This window comes from Galleria mellonella, unplaced genomic scaffold (assembly GCF_026898425.1).
Source record: "Galleria mellonella isolate WM207_F2 unplaced genomic scaffold, CSIRO_AGI_GalMel_v1 utg133, whole genome shotgun sequence".
NCBI lineage: Eukaryota > Metazoa > Arthropoda > Insecta > Lepidoptera > Pyralidae > Galleria > Galleria mellonella.
In genome coordinates, this window is record NW_026441990.1 from 1720447 (window position 1) to 1744060 (window position 23614).

The 23614-nt window shown below is 32.2% G+C and overlaps 1 protein-coding gene across 4 annotated transcripts in view; it reads left to right on the plus strand.

Annotated features, from left to right (window-relative positions):
• The first annotated feature begins 20914 nt into the window (after positions 1 to 20914).
• Positions 20915 to 23614, plus strand: part of LOC113511047 (A disintegrin and metalloproteinase with thrombospondin motifs 16) — a 206258-nt gene continuing 203558 nt past the window's right edge. For 3 of the 4 annotated variants that reach the window (XM_026894617.3, XM_026894616.3, XM_026894618.3), the window contains exon 1: positions 20916 to 21164. The gene's annotated coding sequence lies outside the window, so the exon portion shown is untranslated. Of the gene's footprint in view, positions 21165 to 23614 lie in introns of all 4 variants that reach the window. The other variant, XM_031912228.2, reaches the window with a different exon arrangement.

Below are 23614 nucleotides of genomic sequence, written 5' to 3' on the forward strand. Positions count from 1 at the left end.
AGAGTATGATGTGTCATCACTCTTGTGATGACATAAGAATAATATGTGTCACCAGTAACAATTTCTGAGGTAACGGAGTGAGAATACAATACGTTACCAGTTTCATAGTGACACAGTGAGAATATGTGTCACTGCTCCTATGGAAAAAAAGCAAGAATACAATGCATCAACATTCTCGTGGTAACAGAGTAAGAATACAACATATCACTATTGTAATCTGTTAGACCAAGAATACAACGTATCAATTTTTCTCCTCTTCTGTAGGAAGTCGCTTCAAATTACGTTGAATTTAGGGTCGATTTTGAAGCACAATTGTAAAATAAAATTTTCATTTCCACATTACAGTGAAATAATTATTAGACCAGTATAACATAAATTTATAGTAGTGTTATTTCATCTTTAATTTTGGAAATAAGTTTAGGGATTGGTACCTCAGAATCGACTTCAATGTTGAGCTATACTACCCAAATTGCGATTAATAAATATATTCGCAGTTTGGGTACCGAACGGTTAACAGCGGCTTGTTCGGAGCCTAGTGTTAACCTATTGTTAATTAACTTGAAGATGTCTCATTTAAAGGTGAAATACGTGTCGCAAACCGTGCATGGACAAAATGGTTGGAATTAAACAAAATAATTCTATTCAAATAACGGGTGATAATGAATTCCGAAAAATAACAAATAGTTCAATAATATATTTTGTTTGAAGGGTTTGGTATTCTAGACGCCTTTATAGACGTGGTGCTGTCTTTATCGTCGTGATCGTCATCTTACTTTTTTGTAATATTTAAGATAAGAGGCATAAAAATTCCAAAATGTGAACAGTATCACGAATGATGGTTATTATTTTCCATCGGGTGGGCCCATAACTTTTTTTAACGGTTTTCCAGAGACTACAGCATGGGGTTTTTTAAAAAAGGGGTAAAGAGGTTTATTTAGGGGCGCTTACGCGCGTGTTAAATCCCCTGGTATAGCAGGCGTTTATAGGCTACGGTAACTGCTTACCGTACCATATGGTATAAAAAAACAGTACTATCATAATTTTTATTAACTCGTATAGGATTTTTTCCCCTTATAACATTTTGTTACCTTTACGCCACAGGTAAACAAATAAACAGACGGATAAAGATGATATCCTGCTACTGTTTTAAGTCAAATAAGTAGTATACTGTCATTGCATCATACAAAAGAACCGTGTGTAAATAATAGGCGGCGCATCTCATACAGGAAGAGTGTTGCGTCACTGTCCCACTCTGTGTACGCTTGTTGCACCTGCTGCGCTGTGCACTGCAAAGATTATGAAAACAGATGTGGAAGTAGGTAGTTTTTATATCTCTTAAATATATGGGAAGAAGGGAGTGATTGTTATTAATGAAATCTAGTGACTAGCAATGTACCCCATCACGTCAATCTCACGCGGTTTTCCTTGGAAATCATGGTGAATAATTCGTCACGATGGGCCATCAGAACTTATTTCATTCTCATTTATCATCCCTCATGGATACCTCTTCAGCATATACCGGAGGCAGGGTTAAAAATATCTTGTACAAGTACTCTGTGTAAAAATGATGTCAACACCATTATGATGAGACAATAGGAGAAAATAATATCCTAAGAAACTATTAATTATAAATATTAAATTGAATTCGATACCAAGAATCTCAATAACTATAGTCATTAGTTATTTTACAGTAAAATCTGGTAAAATATTTGGTTGTCATACACAATTATGTTATAACATGAAGAATGGATAAATGCAGAATAGTTATAGTAGATTAAGAGGTTTACGTCATCAGACTGCCAAGGTTTGCATAATTTGTTGTAATTCAATGTTTTTACATATCTTTTAATGATAATAACTTCAGATAAAGTATTCGTTCCGCAAAAAAAGTAGCAACTTTAATTGTGACAAAATTAATATCGATCGACATTATCTAACGTGAAAAGCATTTTCAAAATTTGCTCAGAATTAACGAAGTCATCGTGTAATAAATACATGTGTAATTAATTGCTATATTGTAAACGATGGTTGTCAATTCTCTTCAGTCATTAATATGTTCGCCATTTTAAGTATCATAAAAAAATTGAAGGATAATTCGCGTCTGACAATCTTTTGTCTATGGTACTGTTCAATACTCCTATACTGTATTGGGGTTAGTAAAGGGTAATCTATAATTATATGCAGAGGTTACAAGAATTTACTGAAATCTATTAGATATAAAGCTAAATACAGAGTAATTTACTTTATCTAAACGCACATACATAAATTTACTTAGTGATTATGTTTATAGGTATTTATTTACATAATAATGTCGGTGCAATGTAATTTTTTTTTAAATTACATATATTCATCATCATCATCGTATTAGCCGTTTAATGTCCATTGTTTTTTTAATGGGTGAAAATAGAATGGCAACTCCCATTGGACTCCCACTCCCACAACAAATGGGGCACCAATGAGGGATGATAGGTGAGAATGAAAACAGGCCAGTTAGCCTACCATAATGTATTCATCAGGAATTAACAATGATAGTTTCCAGGTGAAACTGCATGGAGGTTAACCTGGTTGGGTATATTGCTAGCAATAGGATTCTTAGTCTCCATTACTATCAATCCTTTTCCCTCCACTGTCCACTGTTGAACATAAAGCCTCCTTCTTGTGGGTTTTTGCCAGTAGTTGCACCGCTTGGCAAGCAGTTTGGTAACCACACTAAGGCTTTGGTGATGTTTTGTTTAATATAAATAAATCTGCTACACCGTTAAGTAAAAAAAAAGTACATAACTGTATGAATACCTAGTAAACAGAACATACTATTCAATTGACGATTTTCTTGGAGATAAATGCAATAAATATCCATAATATTATATTTTTTTACTGTAAATGTGACATTGTTGATTTTTTTATATATTTTTTTTATTATATGAATGCGAATTTGTATACCTCGATAGATGGGGTTGATCATAGAGGACTTATCTATGTTTCACCATTCATTGTTACCTATGTATCACAAAATAAATAAATAAAAGTAAAAATTCGGTGCGCAGCAAGTGAAATATTACATTATCCTAATACGCGTATTTTCACTCATGAATACATTAGCTAGGTGTGTACAGTCAACTACATAAAGTTATATTGTACTATGTGTATTTTTTTTTGCATATATAAAATTCGATCCATTGTCTAATTACCTAAATGTGAAAACTATTCATGGCTCAACTTAGATATAATTTGATTATGTATTGATTGAATGAAGCTGTATGTTTTCCTGAAAATAAATAAATAAAATAAGTAAATAAATAAACAAAAATACATAAAAGTGATCGTCTCTAATAATCTGAGATGAAATTTGAATCATACATGCCTACTAATGGACAGTCTTGACCATTTTTTTTATGTTTTTATTTTATTTGTGGAACATAAAGATTTAAAAACATATTATTAAATATTAATTATATGATTATTTTTGTATAATTAAGTATAAACGTAATCACATACATTATTTGAGTATAAACATAATCAAATACAGATCAGACGGATAATGGCTGGAATGATGATGATGATGAAACGTAATATCATCAACGAAAAGATTTGTTTGTAATAGGGATCCCACGCTTACAGCATATGCATCCTGTCAGTTCGATCTTCACACGAACAATCGTAGTGAATTTTCTATGATACGTCAGAATAGGCCTTTTACCCTGACTTCATACCTATTTCTCACTGGTACGCCGCAAACGTAAAGCACGTACAAGCGTTTACAAAATTATTTTTATACTTTAAAAATTATCTCGTTTTTGAGTTACCACTTATTTACTTATATTCTTTGTACCGTAAGAAGAATAAAGAACAGTACATTAGTGCAAAAATAGGAAAACCTGAAGTAAAACCTTATACCAAACCGCCTGGCCTTTCGAGTACGAGATGCTTCCTATATAAAAATTATCAATGTGTGGAGCACGGGCCACTTACTTTTATATGGTATATATATATATGTATCCAAATATATATATATATATATATATATATATATATATATATATATATATATATATATATATATATGTTCCAATATCTTTGGTTTTCTTTTTTCAAGTTCTTTTTATTCTTTTGTATTTGGGTATCTGTATTTCGTTTTTTGTTCTCCTCGTCATCTTTTACAATATCCTGGAACTGAAAAGAAGTAGTTACACATTGAATGAATGAAAAATTATCCCTTTTACCTCTCAAAGATAGAATTATCTACTTAACGAAATACATTTGTTCAAAATAGTATCAAAATGTGAAGTTGGTAGGTAATCACTGTACTTTTAACCGACTTCAAATAGAAAGTGGTTTTCAATTCAGTTGTATTTTTTCAATGTTTGTTACCTCATAACTCCATCAGATATAAAAAAGAATTTTTGAAAATATTTGCTTTTGAATATAATATAAAAGGCTTTTTTATATAATATAAAAGGCTATATTTACAGATTGGTCCCATAGAAATTAACTCTGAGATCAAAACTGATTCAATAGTTTAGTTCTTAAACCAAAATAATTGGTTTAGCCAAAATGGAAGCTGCTTTTTTTTTAAAACACAGTCATAAATTATCATATGAACGAACACTCAAAGAATTTACTTTGAAAGCATAAATCACCTAATGAATTTAATAAACATAAAAGAGTTTTATTTAATTATCATCTTATGTAATTATTAGGTAATGATATACAATGTTTATTATTACGTAGCGTTAATTATGATCAAGTCGAAGATATCCGAGTTAGGTCATTGGTTCTGACTGTACCGCGTGTCAAGTGGAGCGCGATGTTACCTGTATTCTGAGGTAACAGGCAGAGTAACACTGTTACGAGGTAATTATATCCAATCATAGAGGTATTTGTTGCGTGAGCCGATAACTAGTTAGGGGGACTATGTTTAAAATGGTACTTATGGATGGCTCAGTCTAGATTCAGTAAAGCGTAACATCATTGTAGCGAGCTATCACCGTCGGAGTCGTAGTGGTATGGTAAACACAACCCGTGGCACTGGAAAATGGCTGTTTGAATACCTTGTTGGCAGTTGTGTTTGCATTGCTATGTTTCGGTTTGAAGAGTGGGATATGGTAGTGAATTTACAGAGGTACAGAGGAATAATACCTGAGTCCTCAGGAATGTCAACGTATGGGAGGTATTATGGGCGAAACAATATACTCTTATGTCCATGATACTGCTCATGCCCTATAGGCGACGGTTATCACTCACCATTAGGTGGACCGTCAGCTTGTTTGCTATTGTAAGTTGCATAAAAAAAACCTTGTAGTTTTTGAGGACAGAAACCATGCATATTCCTGTACCTGCTTGCATTAATCAATAAATTACATAGTGATCGTTTACCATCAGACCGGCTGTATGCTTGTTTCCTTCGAGTATAAAAGAGAAATTACATTTATCTGCCACATGGTACAATAGAATGTTACAGAAAGATTCATATGTTTGTGCATAACATGCAGCACTCCGTTAGGGTATAAAAATATTAAATCGATATTGCTTTTCATTTTATTCCGTTTTTACATTACATTAAATTATTACAACATCATTACATTATGGTAAAATTTCTATTGTGAATAGTTGAATGGTGGAGAATATTTTTCACACATTTAAAACGCTGTATGCACTTTTTTAAATATAAAAATGGAATGGTAACACTGATTACGCTATTGATGTTCGTTGACAGTGAGGGATAATGGTGAGCATGAAGTCAGGACAGTTGACATATCGTGATGAATTCAACAAGAATTAACCACGATAATTTTTAGGACTGGCTGCATGGAGAGCGATCTATATAGGTCAGCAGTGTGACGGGTGTTCAACTGAACATTTGACCTGGTATAAAAAATACTTCGTGTATATATATGTATGTACTTACAATGTATTTTTTATACTAGAAATGCTAATATTGTACCTGTAAAGGTGTTTGAGTGTTTGTTATTTAAATTTCCTCAAACAGATGAATGGATTTGAATCTAGCATGATTAAAATTTTTTTTTAACAGATGATAATAGTATGGCAACACTGTCTGCGCTATCAACATACACTGGCGAGGCGTCAGTGAGGGATGATAGGAGAGGATGAGCAGCTCAATTGTCTTATTGAGACGAATTCAACAATAAATAAAACACAATGATCTGCAAGGAGAAGCGCGTGGAAATCTAACCGATAGAGTATATTGCTAACAACAGAGTTACTAATCCGTATTACTAACAATCCATTCTTCCTTCTAGATTAACATATTTGGTACATTTTATTTTATTGAATGTGAGAAATGCAGCTGGTTACAGTTAGTTTTAACTTAACTACATTTGTCTAAAAATGTTTACACCATAATGCTTTATCATAGCTATGAGAATAGATAAACATTTTACAAGTGAACGTCGTAAATAAGCTTCTACCATTAAAATAAATGTGGTACTCTACAGTAGAATGCTACATATATTCTAATAGTATTTATCTAAGTGGCAACCCGAGGTCTTTATAATTTTGATTGGTTGTTGGTGAAGGACATTACTACAAGAGTAAGTGATTACGAGTGTATCATTTAAGAGTTGGCACTGCCCTTCTATTAAAGAAATTGGAAAATAAATCTATGATATGAAGACCAGAATAAAATAAATGGGTATTTGTAGTGTTATATAAGTATTAAATATTCGTTAGTGCAAAATATTTATATGTTTAAATATATAAATGGCTAGCTAGTATAGTATAAATTATAAGGTAAAAAAATGTAAAACAACATTATTAATTTTTTTCTTTAACATATTTAAATTAAAAAGTGTAAAGTATATATTTACTTATTATATAGTAAATATAGAACATTTTTAACACCCGATTAAGGTGGAAAGGGTTTGTTAGTAATAAGAACTTGCTTCTAAATATACCCTGTCAAACCCATCTTCACATGGTTCTCGCTGGAAATCATCGTAATTCATTCGTTATGAAATGCTAATTCATCTGGCTTCATTCTCATCATTTTCCTTCACTGGTGCCCCGCTATTTTACATTACTATTACATTGGTTTAGGCGTACTTACTATTTTTATCTAAAAAAATGTTATCTGAAAATAAATAAATTTGAATTAGTATTATAAATATATAAGTGGGTTTTTTTAATGGATGATAATGGAATGGTAACCCCACCCGCGCTATCGGTATACACCGGCGGGCCACCAGTGAAGGATGATAGGTGAAGATGAAGTAGGTCAGTTAGCCCATCGTGATGTACTCAACAAGAATTGTTCACGATGGTTTCCAGGGGGAACCATGGGAGGTCGACCTAATAAGGCATATTGCTAGCAATGGGGCTGTCAAACTTCATTGCGTACAATCTCTTTCCTCCCCATATAAGTGGGTGTGTTTATTTATCAACTTTTAACGGTTTATTAGCTTAAATAATTACTTTGAAATTTAAATGGATAATAGTTTTTCGAATGGTATGGATCATATGGAAATGGATGATAATCTTTTTCCCACCATCAATATCTAGAGGAATCCAATATTATTGGATAGATTTTTTTTAATGGGTGAAAATAGAATGGCAACTCCCATTGGACTCCCACTCCCACAACAATTGGGGCACCAGTGAGGGATGATAGGTGAGAATGAAAACAGGCCAGTTAGCCTACCATAATGAATCCATCAGGAATTAACCATGATAGTTTCCAGGGAGAACCGCGAGGAGGTCGACCTGGTTGGGTATATTGCTAGCAATGGGATTCTCAGTCTCTATTACTAACAATCTCTCTCTCTCTCCCATATATATATATATAGTGGTATATATATATATATATATCCATATATATATATATAATCCTGTATATATATATATATATATATATATATATATATATATATATATATATATATATATATATATATATATTCTTTCTAGATAACTTTATGTGAAAAACGCATGAGTAGTAGGCAAGCAAAACAATAATTATTTATGTTTAACAAAATCATCATAAATGTGAGTCTTCATCGACGAGACAAATGGACAATAAGGAACCGGTTTTGTACACAAACAAGCGTAACACGTGTATTATAAACATGTGGCAATGCACAAGGATTGCAATAATATTGCATGTGAATCGTCATCTGGCGCTGCCGGGTATAGTGCCTTTAACCTTCAACAAGGTGAAGGAGATGTTGCACTTCAGGTCATGTTGTGTTAGCAGGAAACTAATAGGTGTTATGTAGAATTTATTATTTCACTGCATATTTATTTCATGTCCATGATACTGCTCATGTCTATAGGCGACGGTTACCACTTTCCATCAGGTGCGCTGTCAGCTTGTTTGCCATTCTAAGTTGTATAAAAAAAATATATTTATCAACTAAGTGAACTTGACAGTTTCCCTAATTCGTTCCTTTAGCAAACACAATATATATAGGACATAATAACATTTATTTATTGGACATTTTCTAAATAATGTATTGCTATTTTGCGAAACTTGATAAGTTTACAAGTAAATATATCCAAGTCCAGATACTGGTTCGCGATACCGTTGAGCAGACTCAGTGCTAGTGGAAGAGGAGCCTGTTTAGCTAGCTCTATTCTTCTCAATGGAACATGGAAAAAGTCCCTTCGACGTGCTCAAGCATAATTAGAAGGCACTCGAATGGATATCGATGCCAGGATGCTGTGATTATATTTATTCCTATTAAAAACACTTTTAAAATATACTATCTCTCTCTCTTTCTCTATATATATAGAGTGTGTGTGTGTGAGCATGCATTTTTTTATCAGTGTCAGGTCGGCAGATCCCAATGCAAATCTATACTGATATCCATTGTGATTAATTTCTTATGAATTCGTTACTTGTATCTGACTTTTTTTATATATACTCTTTATACATCATCTGTCTTTCACATTCTCTCTCTCTCTCTCTCTCTCTCTCTGTCTCTACCTCCAATGTATTTCGTAAGTACATACGTTTAGTGACATGTATTTTACTAGTGCATAATAATAGCGTGGGCGGGATTACTATTTAGTATTGATCCTTTAAAAATATATATAATTTGTATGCAGACAAAGAATACAATGAATACAACTATTAGAATCAAGCAGCCTTTATTGTTTTCTTATGGAAAAGAACAATACATAGCAGTGGAAAATTAATGAGTTGACGATGAAGGAGGGATCTATTATCATTACCTTATATGCAAAAGTCCCATATCACAATATTTGTTTACAATAATCTCCAAAATCGCTCAATCGATTTTAGTTAAATAAAAAATTGTTTACTCCAAGTTAAGAGATAGGTAGAAGAGAATAGAAAAGGCAAAATAATGGACTACCTTATACGACATGACAATTTTTTAAAGAGCATAGTAGAAGGAAAAATAGAGGAAAAAGAAGAAAGGGAAGACCGTGGAATAACTACATGGGACAGGTAAAGGAAACACTAGGTGTCATATTGTATAGGCAGGTCCAAGATATGGCGCGGAATAGAACTGGCTGGAAGAGAATACATGATTTATTTGTCCCAGCAAAAGGAAACTCTTAAATAAAAAAAAAAAAAGAAAAATGGGTAGCTTCAAATTATTCATCTATATTCCAAGTATCTGTTAACATTCCAGCGGCTTGAATCAAGCACACATTTATTAGCACTTGCAAGACAAAGAAAGAGGCCGTTGCAAACATTTTGCAACAAATCGCTAAAAACCGGTAGGTGGTATGGGACAAAACAACGTTTGTCAGATCAGTTAGTGTGTATTGTGTGAAATTATTTCATCGCTTTCTTACTGCAAGTAATTCAATTACTTTAAAAACATAAGTGCCTAGCATCGTTCAATACTCAAGCATTAATAATTCATGCCAAATTAAAAGACTGACTTCCCCGATGGTGGGTCAAGGTCGCACCACAATGGGCTATTAAGTTTACGTGATGTTATGTATTGGAAGTGTTATAATGAGTACAGAGCATGATTCTGTTGAATTTTTTACGTAAATATACATTTTTTATTTAAAAAAAAAATCATCAGTAACTATAATATCATTAACTTGTTTACTTATTAAATACCATTAACCATTAACTAAACCTTGTTTAATTTTACTATCAGTACTTAGTGTGATAAATGAAAACTCTTTATTGTTCTGTTCAATGAATGAAACAGATTATAAAGATTCACAACGCGATTATATTTTCGATAAAAATAAGTATTTACATTGCAGATTGATTTTTAATCTTTTTCAAATGTATTCTTATATTGATGAATGTTTCTTTATCAGCGTAGAAATATGTACTATTACTAACCTAAGTTTTCCAGTTCATATTCCTTCAATAAAAGAGTTTATAACATTTTAAAAGGCAAACATCATATTTGCAATATCTCTTGTATTGTCGCTACGGTAATAACTAACCAGTTTTTTCAAATTTAAAAGTTTAAATACTTATCGACTTTAAACTCTATTTGTTATTATTGCAATGAATTTTGCAGCTCTTTTTGTATTTGTACACAGCATTAGTTATTGTAAGATGTCTAGAAGTTATTTATATACATAGACACAAGTATCCTAAAAATAATTTTCAAATATGTACATGTGAGATCACATGTATCTAATATGTTCTGATACTGCGGCATCTGAGACCAGTTTCAATCCGATGGATTGTTAACTTGTTTGCTATTAATATATTGTATAAAAATGTAGAATATAAAAAAAAACAAAGAAAAAAGAATAATAAGGAACGAAAACCATCAGCCTAATGAGATAATATGCATATTATTATTATTAGTTTTATTTGCATTCACGTTTGAGAAAGTGCATACTCATTCTCATAGTTGCTATCACATACCTACTCGTATCTTAAAATATTGTATATGTTACATAACGATTTTTATTTTTGGCAAGCCGTAAATGTCATATTAATTATCTGAATTGTGTCAAAAATATTTATATGTTTTTATTAAATGAATAATAAAACTATGGAAACCCAAATGCAATGTTTCTATAGATTTGTTATTCATTAGGTATTTTTCAAAATGTTTACAATTTAATATACAATTAGCAATAGGTATATTTTTTTTAAAAAGAATGGTAGTGAAATAGTAATTCCGCTTGTGCTATTAGCATACAGAGGCAAGGCACCAGCGGAAGATAATAGATTCGGTCAGTTGATCTCTCGGGACGAATTAACCACGATGGTTTCCAAGGATCCCCCATTGCGTGGATATCAACATAACAGGATATATTGCCAGCAATGGGAACTAAAATCACCATTACTAACAATTGTTTTCCCGCACTGTTTGTGTATTGTGTGTAGTGTTTTTTGTTTTATATTTGAAAAAATGTAAATAATCAGATTGTATAAATTTATTTGATAATTTAAGTGTGTCATAATTGGCTTAAATAAAGTGTTTATCTATCTATCTATCTATTGATCTTATAGTAAGTCCCTGTGACCTTCGTACTATACACTTGTCTACTGTATGAATTCAAGATGTGTAAGAATTGAGTTAATACGATTGGTACAGGAACGCGTGGTCGCGAATGACTTATTGCTAATTTCGTTGCACCATTTGTAATTTTAAATCAAGCTATGTTTGGTTTAATGCTCGTGCGTAAAGAATTAGTATTGCAAATTACCTATTCGTAAACATCCGGAGAGGACATGGTAGCCTAGTAAATAAACAATAATTATGTTGGTCTCAGTATAGAATTGGTCTGGTTTCTCATAGCATAATCGTGATAACTAGGCAAGACCCCTCCAAGGGGGAGGCTTGTGTTCAGCAGAGAACAGTTAAAAGCTGGTATGATTATTATCCTAGCCTAGTAAACAATAATTATTGAGGCTTATTATTATCCTCTATTGAGGATCAGGTTGCTTGTGATTGTATGGTATTAATATATTAATATAATATTATTCATTAATAATTAAGATTGTGTTCTAAAAAAAAAAAAAATTATTTTAGTTGTAGCAAAACTAGTAATTTTGGTTTAAAAACTACGAAACCCATTTTGATAATATTTCTACGGGACCAATCGGTAAGTATATGCTTTCAAATAAAAAAAAGAATTTGCAAATTGGTTTACAACTGACGCAGTTGTGAGGTAACAAACATTAAAAGAAAACAATACGAGTACAACCGAATTGAGAAAAATATTCTACTTATGAAAGTCGGTTGAAAAAATGTTGTCTGGGTATTTTCTGTATAAATTTATGTTTTTAAGAATGTTTATTGGTTATCTAGTACCCATAGTACAAACTCTACCTAGATTGGGATTAGATGGCATTAGAGCTACGAAAGATTGACATATAGTCTATTTTTAATTGTTTCGTTAAATTTGGAAATATCGGAAAAGTTTCTATGGTATGTTTTTAGGAAGTTATGAATTACATAGAGTTCTAGGAGGTCTGTCCTCGTTATAGAATACGGGCGATGAGTCTTTCGACTTTAGTGAAAGAATAGTGAATAGTGAAGGAGTAAAAGTAATCGTCAATAACAATAATCGAATATACGGTTTGGAGCAATGCCTCAGCTCGGCAATTGGATACGGACTTTGAGAAGCGAAAAATATAGAATGAAAAGAAAAAAAGAATTTATTCATAGAATTATACAACTTACACAGTAGCTTAAATAAAAGTACTATAACAATATTAATTATAAGCTAAAAAAAAAAAACAAAACAAATAAAAAAATCTATAGAATACAATTTAAAAAGCATCTACCGTTCTCTGTTCAAATGAAGCTTAAATTTAAAAGTATGTAGGTAAGTTGAGATATATTATATATTTTTTTTATAGGTGATAATGGAATGGTAACCCCACCCGCGTTATCGGTATACACTGGCGGGGCACCAGTGAAACATGATAGGTGAGGATGAAGCAGGCCAGTTAGCCCATCGTGACAAATTCAACAAGAATTGTTCACGATGGTTTCCAGGGGGAACCACGTGGAGGTCGACCTGCTAGCAATGGGGTTTGACAACCTCTTTCCCCCCCGATATATTATATTATATTGATATGTATATACATTGGGATAATTTTTATGGCATTTAAGTTGATAATTGTTAACGGAAGTAAATACCATAATAATACGAGTATTATAATTTCTCAATGTTATTATTTTCTTGAAGAGATATGATTAGTCATTAAAACAACAGGATAATTTCTGCGCTGTCGGAAGGTACTACGGAAGTAATATCACACATGGCTATCTGTTAAGAAGACAACATCATTAATATCATTTGCTGCATATACGATTTGCTTTACATGTACCGACTCTTCTGCTTTTGGTATTTAAAATAAATCCATTATTGGTATTTTTTTAAACTACATATATACCTTTGTTATATTGTGTGATACACAAATAGATATGTAGAGAAAAAATCACATACAATAGATGCCAATGTCAAATAATAATCACATACAAGTAACGAATACAATAATATATAGATTTAAATTCAATTTGTACAATACGAGTATGTCACAGCTTACATTTATGTCAAGTATGGTACACTAAATATTGTCACGTTTATATTCAATAAATTCTCTTACCGTGTAGAAACACTTTTGTAAGAGCCACTTCGACAAGGTTTGTTTGAATTGTTTAAGACCTAATTCTTTAAATTCTTTAGGGATTGCATTATACAGTTTCGTACACATATAATAACAATTTTTTTTAATAGACTGCTGTTTTTTTAAAAACATTTCAGCATCATTTCAGTATTACGGGAATTTTATGAATGTACTATGTTTGTCGTTTCTGACAATTGTTACGACTTTATCTGAAAGTCTTTTTCAGAAGGAGTACGTCTGTTATGGCACTTTGCGTCATAGCATCTCGTGTTGCCTTGTCTCGCATCGTGGGTCGCAGCTCGCAGAGCCGTGAAGACGTTAGTGCGGATGGGAGTGGGAGCAGAGATAGTGCTAGTAAGTCACAATGGTGCTGTGGTAAATGAGTGTCAAATGTCGTTGTAGTTGACTGTAACGGACTCTCGTCTTCGCTGCTGCTGTCTTGTCTTTTGCAGAGCGAAACGAGATACTGTGACGCAAAGTATCGTACTCTCCGTGAAGAAGACTTCCGGATTAAGTAAAAAAAATTGTCGGACAAACATAGTAAGTTCATAAAATTTCCGTTATACATACTCGTATATATAGACATTGTTATAAAATAATACAAGTTTTGAAAAAATATTTTTTTCTCTTGAAAAAATAATTTTGACGAATTTTGTAGTCGTAAATTTTGTAGCTTTTAACTGTTTACTGCTGAACATAGGCGAGACTTATTGTGGGGTTTCGCCAGTAGTTGCTACGCTTGGCAGGTGGTTTGGCAACTACAGTTAGGCTTTCGTGATGCTTTAGGAGGAGGATGCCCATCCCTCAACCATTGAGTTTCCTTAGTCGCCTCTTATGACATCCACGGGAAAGGAAGGGGTGATCCATTCTATGCCGGGACTACATAGTGACGCGTGTATTATTATGTGGTAGTATATGTGATTTATTTTTAATTATATTTTAATTATTGGAACGCTACAGGTCAGCAAACTTTCATTGAAGTATTATAATTATGTTCTCATTAAATTGACACTAGTTTCATTGTGTAGAACTAGGAATATTTAAGAATTCATGTCCTTTTCCTTTATTTACAAAATTACTTATTCATGTTTGAGGAAACATCAGATGATATGTAATGACTCCGTGTGTCTTCATCATTCAATGTCAAACGCTTTCCGAGAATTCTGTGATGATTTAGCTAGGAAGTTGAAAATGTCCTTATAATTAATTTAATTTAAATGTAACTATTAAATATCCGTGATTTAGTTTGTCTGAAATCGAATAAAAATATCCTATATGTTGACAAAATATTAAATATTTTTTTTTCAAAATTTATAATATTGGTAACTAGTGATCCGCCTCGGCTTCGCATGGGTACACATTACATCGCATCACATTAGAAACCTCTAAAATTATCACTGTTTCTTTACTACATTATACACGTATTATACATATAAACAGTACGTAAGTACAATACGTAGTTTTAAAGATTTAAGCATACGTAGGGACAGACAGACGGGAAGCGACTTTGTTTGTATGAAAATAATAATAAAAAAAAAAACGTATTTTAAATAAAAGTCACAATTATCATCTTCCTGCTCTGATCCCAATTATTTGGGGTCACGTAATAGTGATGATTGTTTTTGGCTTTTGGTTTTACGATCAGCCGCCTGTCTGACGTCAACTCTCTTTGGGAATGCATTTGTTCAAAGGATCGAGGAAAAAGGAGGTAGACATTTGGGAGTGAGTAAAGGAACATGATAAAAAAGGAATGAAGGTTTTGCAAAGTATTACTTCTGCATACTAGTCAGAAACTGCAGTGGCATGCTAGAGTTATATATCAGTGTACTCTTACTCTAGAACCACACAGATCATTAGAGAAGTACATTCTTAGGATATTTTAAATAAAAATATTGTATGTTTATATACAACTTGAGATGGCAAAGAAGCTAATGGCCTGATAGGAAGTGATAGCCAGCGCTTGTAGATATGAACAGTAACACGAACATCTCAGAATATACTGTGTCGTCATACGTCGTCATATCTTAGGATTAAAAATTTATACTGCCGTGCCGCATCGTAGGATATGTAACTTTGCTTGGCGGCAAAGTAATGAGTGGGACAAGTATACTCAAGCCAATAACTTTTAAATAGCCTACGTTTGATTTATCATTATATGTATTATATTATTAATATAGGTAAAATTATAAATATTTGATTATTAGAATGGAACGAGTACAATTTGTATTTTATCTATGATTAAACCTACAACCATTAATAGGTGAGGTAATATGTTAAACTATAAAGGTTCAAGGTCAAAATACGTAAGTACATAACTTATTAATTGAACCTTGCTTCTCAGAATACCATAGCGACATTTTCCCTTTATTTAACAAATTATGCCATTAAAAGTAATTTTATTGTTTGTTTCCTCTTTCAATTTAAAAGATAAATTGTTTATATCTGTATAAAATATTAATTTATTTATAAGCAGTATACATACTGTTTATAAGTAAATACAATACTTTTTTATACAATTGCAAATAAGCTGACGATTACAAAAGTCGATTGCTTGGGTACCTCTGTCCCATTCGTGTTTCAACCGTGAAGCAGTTGTTTTTGCATGGCTGTGTTTCGTTTTGAAGGGTGGGATATGGCGTGAATTTACTGGGTACAGAGGAATAACACCTGAGTCCTCAGGAATGGCAACGCATGAGGGGTATCATGGGCGAAACAGTATACTCTGTAATGTCCATGGTACTGCTCATGTCTATAGGCGACGGTTATCACTTTCCATCAGGTGGGCCGTCAGCTTGTTTGTCATTCTAAGTTGTATAAAAAAAAATTACTGTTATAATCTCACCTTTAAAACTGAAATACAGCTATTGTCTGTAAATATATTTGGAATTAATAATCTCTATGCACTCTCCTAGTACGCGAATGAAGCCGCGGGCGTAGCTAGTTTATATCTATACTAGTATTATAAAGAGGAAAGATTTGGTCGATTGTACGTTGTTTGTAATGGATAAACTCAAAAACTATTTAACTGATTTTAAAAATTCTTTCTTAAGCAGATTTGGAAAGATTTTTATATAGCAAAAATATAATATAATTTATTTTTATGTTATCAGCGAGTTACATATATATATTTTCGAAAACTCTATCTATCCAGGCGAAGCTGGGTCGGATCTGCAGTACAGTATGAATGTGCATAATTATGTATGTATGTAGGTACAATATGTACCTAAAGACATTTTTACCTTCGCAATACGCAACCAGGAAGAACAGCGTGGCATCCGTCGCTCCATCCGATAATTGTCTCCTAAACACTGAAGATCAGGAAATAAAGGCGTAAGTTAATTGTCTATTTATACACTACCTTTCTATTGATTTTATGCGGATATTATTACTTAAATGATAAAAAGTCTGATAACTTTTTTAAACCTCATCTATAACGAGCCTTAAATGATAAAAAGTCAAACCTTTTTTTTATATGGGATAAGATAATATAGTCCTTAATTCAGGGGGGAAAGGGATTGATAGCAATGGGGTTTGACAGCCCCATTGCTAGCAATATGCCTTATTAGGTCGACCTCCATGGTTCCCCCATCGTGAACAATTATCGTTGAAATGTTAATGGGCTAACTGACCTACTTCATTCATCTATATCCTTATGCAAGTGTATATTATAGCGCGGATGGGGTTATCATTCCATATAAAAAAAAGTATTTAATTCAGAAAAGAGCCACATTTTATTCAAATTATTCAAATTGCAACACTGAAAATTCGTTTTAAAAAATCATACCTCAGATAAGAGTCGTCTTGATATACGATGTGCCATTTTGAGGTATATAAGTATAAATATGATTAGTGTCCAGTATAGATAATTAAAGATTGGGTTCCACAAAAAAATTCTGGCTTCAGTTGTGGCAAAATCAGTTAATTTAAAAGCGAAAGTAATGAACCGATTTTGATAAAATTTTTATAGAATCACATCCTATTAGTTAAAACTATATTCCAAATCGGTTTATAAATGACAGAGTTATGAGGTAACAAACATAAAAAAAGTACAATCGAATCGAGAATCTTTCCCTTTTCTGAACTCGGTTGAGAATTGCGTGCGATGTTATCTTTTAATTCGACTATACGTGTATGTTGTGCATGTGACCCGGTTTTGTCGAATTATGTTCACGCTACCTCGACTGGTCTTTGCACGCTTATTATTGTGTAATGGGTTATCTTGTTTTACAAAAATGATCTAGTTTTTCTTGAGTCGCCGTTAGTCTTATCGATTGATTAGACAACTATCCAGTTGGGATGTAATGCAATGTAAATTGGACTCTATTTTCTGTACTTAGCCTCTCATTTGGGTTATTGTGCGTATAAGTCATGGCTAGTACAGCCAGCCCAGCTCACAAGCACAGAAGCGTCACAGGCCTCACGGAGCGACCTCACAGTTCCGAGGATTTCTAAACGTTGAGGGGCCACAGCTTCACATTCTACACACACTAGGATTCCATTTCCAGTTGCCATATTTAACTATATTATTATTATTTTTATAAAACTTAGAATAGCCTTTTGTACTATATTTTATTCGATCACGATAGATTAAATAAAATAAATGGCAAACATATTAACGCAATAGCTGATAGGAAGTGGTAATCGCCTATAGATTTAAACAGTATTATGGTCATCATAGAATACTTTGTGACATCTCATGTGTTGCCATTCTTCAGGATTATGGTGATATACGTCCATACCCTGAAATGTCACTGCTATATCCCACTCTTCAAACTGAAAGATAGCCATGCAAACGCAGTTGCTTCTTGGCTGTAACACGAATGGGACCGAGGTACCCAAACAGATGACTTTTGTACTCTTATAAGTATATATAGTCTCTTATAAGTATATATAGTCCGCAAAACACATCCATATTTGTGTATCCTTATTAATAATATAAATGTGATAGTGAGTTTGTTTGATACCTCTTGCCACTTTAACGGCTCCACAAATCCTCGTGATTTAATATACATGAAGTATTTATCTCAAGTACTAAAGTGAAGAAGAAAATGAATTACATTTATTCGAAGAATACTTATAAAAAATAATTATAATTTATTTATAACCATTTTCATTTACTCACTCACACACTCATACACAGGCACACGCACACGTACACGCACACACGTGTCTATATATATTTTATAAAAAAGGAATATTTACTCGCGGCTTTGCTTGCGTGACGTGGATATAGTTATTGATTGTCCAGGATAAAAATTAGTCTAGATTCTTCTTCATTTTATATTTTAGGTATATACTAAATTTTATGACGATTGACTACCATTTAAAAGTAACAAGTACACGATTGTCCGATTTAATTACACGATTGTGTAAAAGCTTCAAATTACTCAGCGAACTATGGAGAGGGCTATGCTTGGACTTTCTTTGCGTGACTGAATCCGAAATTAGGATATAGATAAAAGAACAAAAGTCACTGGCATAGCCTAAAGGATAAGTAAGCTGAAGTAGCAATGGGCTGGTTACATAGCTCGAGGAACCAACAACCGATGGGGAAAAAAGATTTTAAGTGGCGACTTCGTTTTTTTTTTATACAACTTAGAATGGCAAACAAGCTAACGGCCCACCATACGTTGCCAATCCTGAGGACTCAGGTGTTATTCCTCTGTACCCAGTAAATTCACGCCATATCCCATCCTTCAAACTGAAACACAGCTATGTAAACACAACTGCTTCACAGTAGAAACAAGAATGGGAAAGAGGTACCCAAGCAATCCACTTTTGTACAAAGTCTCCCTCTGGCATAACGTACGAGCAAAAACAGTGTAGGATGATCCCCCACTAGCTGGAGTGACGACCTCAAATGCATTGTTGGAAGTAAATTGATGCAGATGGCTCAGGACCATTCTTTATGGTAGTCCATGGGGAAGGCTTATGCTCAGCAATGGACGGATAATGGCCGAGATGATGACGATGATGAAAGAGCAATAAATAAACAAATTCGTTTTGACATCTATAATATTAGTAAGGATTTTTCTAAACACACTTATGCAAAGTTTTTCCTTTTTTAACCGTCTCCAAAAAAGTAGGAGGTTCGACTGTATTTTTTTTTCTGATGTTACTTCTAAGGAATTAGAATATTGAGTCAACGGTTATTAAAAAATAAAAATGTTTCCAAAAGTTTTATTTTGTAGGGCAATAAAAGACATAAAACCGCATAATTTATAATATACTGAGTGACGTACGAGTATATGATGTATGTATGTTTGTTTGTAAAAAAAGTGTGATCTACGTAAGTTGATAGAATATTTTCGAAGCAAATTTTCCGCTAATTCTAATAATCGTCACAGTATTTTTCATAATGTAGGTATGTTATATTTATAGAAGGCAATACAGGAACTCTTCTGATGAGACATTTATTTGTATTTGTTCGTACATATGTCACGGTTTTCTCAGTAAGTAATTTTATTTTTGTACTTGAAATTTTTCATGGAACTTAAATCGCAAACAAAATGCAGAAATGGTAACCTTCGCCTATAGACATAAACAGTACCATCGGCATAATAAAGTATACTGTGTCACCTATGATGCCCTTCGTGCGTTGCCATTCCTGAAGACCAAAGTTAAAGTATATTGTATTTATATATAAGTCTAAATAAATTAATACAATAGCTACAGTTGCATATTTAGTGTAAATGCGATGTAAGAATTTGACGCAAGTAATGACAATTTAAATCATCATCATCATCATCATCTCAGTCATTATCTCTTCACTGTAGAAAATAAGCCCCCATAGAGTGCCATAAGGAACGGTCCTGAGTCATCCGCTGTATTAACTAATTCTCTCTACAAAAAGACTTCAACGCAAGCAAATCAAGTAGATACGAATTTACAATGAAATTTTTTTTACTGTTTCATTTTAATTAATAAAAACTAAGTAAACTAAATAAAATAAATGTGTAGGGGAGGTCTATATTTAGTAGTGGACAGATAATGGTGATGATGAAATAAAATAAACAACTATAGTTCATAATAAAAGATTGATAATATTATTTTAATAACTTTTATTTTCTATTCTAACAAAAATTTAAGAAAAATCTCAAGCCGTATTTTCATACTATTTCAATTTTCTATTATAAAATTATGGTATAGATTTTGTATGTATTTTATTTGTGTATCTATATTTGTTATTTAGTATACTTAATGTAAGTTTTGCTTATCAATTTGTTTCATTGGACAACAGAAGTGAAACAGGAAAACCCATATAGACGACATCATAAAAAGTACAGGCATGGCTGTAAATTTTCGAAAAACCATCGCGCGCCCCACTCTGCAAAAGCGAACGTTTTATTGTGTGGGGGGCGCGCACGCAGCCCAGTCCGTCGTCCGCCGTCGCTTGCGCACACCGCGTCGCGCGGCAACAGTTTTCCACCCGGAAAAATTGTGTCGCGTATACGCGAATTTGCAAATTCAACAAAAGGAATCATCGAACTCTGTGGTCTTAGTGTTGTATCCTGACTTTGCCTGTGATGGATTACGTGCATGGCTTATAAGTGTTGTGTGACATACAGTGCTCCCGGTCCCCCCTTTCAGTAAAGTTCCTGTATTAACGGTGAGTTGCGGTAAATAATATTTTTTTGTTATTAAAAATATTACTATCGAATTTATGTCAAATAATTTATTTATTTAATAATTAATATAATCTCGATATATTTAATTTTACTTTCCTTTTTTCCATACTATCGAAATTATTATAAATTAAAGATTATAACTATTTATTATTTATAATAATTATGTAGAAAAAAGCAATAAAAAAAAATTTTATAAATATTATTTATATTAGTAGATAATTGTTTACTCTGCACTGTGCACGACTAAATAATTAATAACTAATTAAACAATTAATTAATTAAACGACAAACATCGCTCACAGTCACTTACCATAGACATAAGATAAAGTATATTCGTCTAATGGCGTCTACTGGTTTGAAATTTTATCGAGCCGCGTAATGTTATGCGCTTACGCAATAAAATTATATGTATTTTGAAACTGAAAGTTACGAAAGGATTATAGATATGGTTAAACTTATATGGCGCTAATGGGTTTTAATGTGATTTACTATTTTAATCAAAATACCATAAGCTATGTCTATTTGAATATCATTGATTATAACATATTTATAGTGAAAGTTGTGGTTCAAATGATTTTAGTATTTTTTGGTCATGTTTGTTTTCAACATGACCAACAATGTGTAAAAAAGAGTTTTCGTTTTTCGATATTTTTGTCAATTCTAAACCTACCAGAGGGAGACTTTGTACAAAAGTCGATTGCTTGGGCACATCTGTCCCATTCGTGTTTCTACCGTGAAGCAGTTGTATTTGCATAGCTGTGTTTCGGTTTGAAGGGTGGGATATGGCGTGAATTTACAGGGTACACAGGAATAACATCTGAGTCCTCAGGAATGGCAACGCATGGGGGTATTGTGGGCGAAACAGTATACTCTGTTATGTCCACGGTACTGCTCATGTCTCTAGGCGACGGTTACCACTTTCCATCAGGTGGACCATCAGCTTGTTTGCCATTCTAAATTGTATAAAAAAAAACCTATTTTTATGTTTCCTTTTACAATCGATCATTACTTTTGCAGGAGGATTTAAAATATGAAAACATAGGTATTTTTTTTAAAACAAAATCTCAATTTATTAATTCTATTGATATTATAAGTACAAAAGTTTGTAAAAATGAATGGATGTTTGTTATTCTTTCACGCAAAATCTACTGAATGGATTTGAATAAAATTTAGTACACGAGTTGGTTATATCTAAATTTAGTACATATTGATAAATATAAAATAATCCTATGTGCTAATCTGTGTGTGTGCCACAAATCATATTGTTAAAATGTTTTGCAAGTTATAGATATTAAGTCCTTAATTGTTTGTGGTGAGAAATAATAATAATAAATAAATAAATAAATGAAAAATCTAAGGGATATAGCTAGACAAAAAAGAATTCATTAATTGAAATCAGTATATATTTAATTAGTAATATGTTTATTAAATATATGAGTGTTATCAACGTAATTTGCAAGTATGATACAAAACATGCGAAAATATCATTACACAATGGAGAAACAAAACTTACATAAAATTTTATTAATACATAATTTGAATAAATATATTGGTATGATAATCATCAAATAGCGCTAGCACTCGGCCGTGGCTTCCTCTGTGAATTTGAATGTAATCTCCATTGGAATGAATGTGTATTTGGAAACGGAGATTGTACAATGCCTTGTTGAGGTTTATTAATGGAATATTGGGTCTGTGTCATTCGGTTTAAAGAAATCTTGTGGACATAATATGGAAGTATGAGTTAATGTAGGTATTTAGGAGTTGTTAGTCAAAAACATATTCAAATAAAAATCACCTTTATGCAAATAGTTGTTTACAAGCACTACTAAATACTAATTTTTTTAAATCTACTGCAGGGTTTGGAAAGTTGTTATCTGTTGAGAAGAGCCCGCAATAAACTCTCTCTCCTTTAAATCTCTGTTAATATATGTATAAGCATATATTTATTTAAATGTACAATGTCTAACGTGGTCATTATATTATTTTACTAATTTGTTACTAGCGTACTTAGTATAGTACTTATTCTAGTAATTTAAAATACACGTAACGTAAATTAGAATGTGATTATCAAACAAAAGACACATCTGAGTTATAAAAAGATTTGTCGTTTTTTGTCGAGTGGAGAATTCTTTTTTTTCCAAATTATTTATATTTCTTTAATTGTTTTTTTTTTATTTGATTCTTACTAAATTATTACCTATATACTGAATTTGAAAGATTGAAAATAGATGAGCAAGAATTGTCAAACAGAATATATTTCGAAAATAAATTTAAACATATATTTAATACATTTCCATTTTCGATTACTCAATTTTCAATTTAGAAACTGATAATAATTACGTTTGTTCTAATAAGAAAATAATAGGCGGTTTTAGTTGAGAACAATAATTTTATTTAATAAATTATTTATTAAATGACTTATTTAATG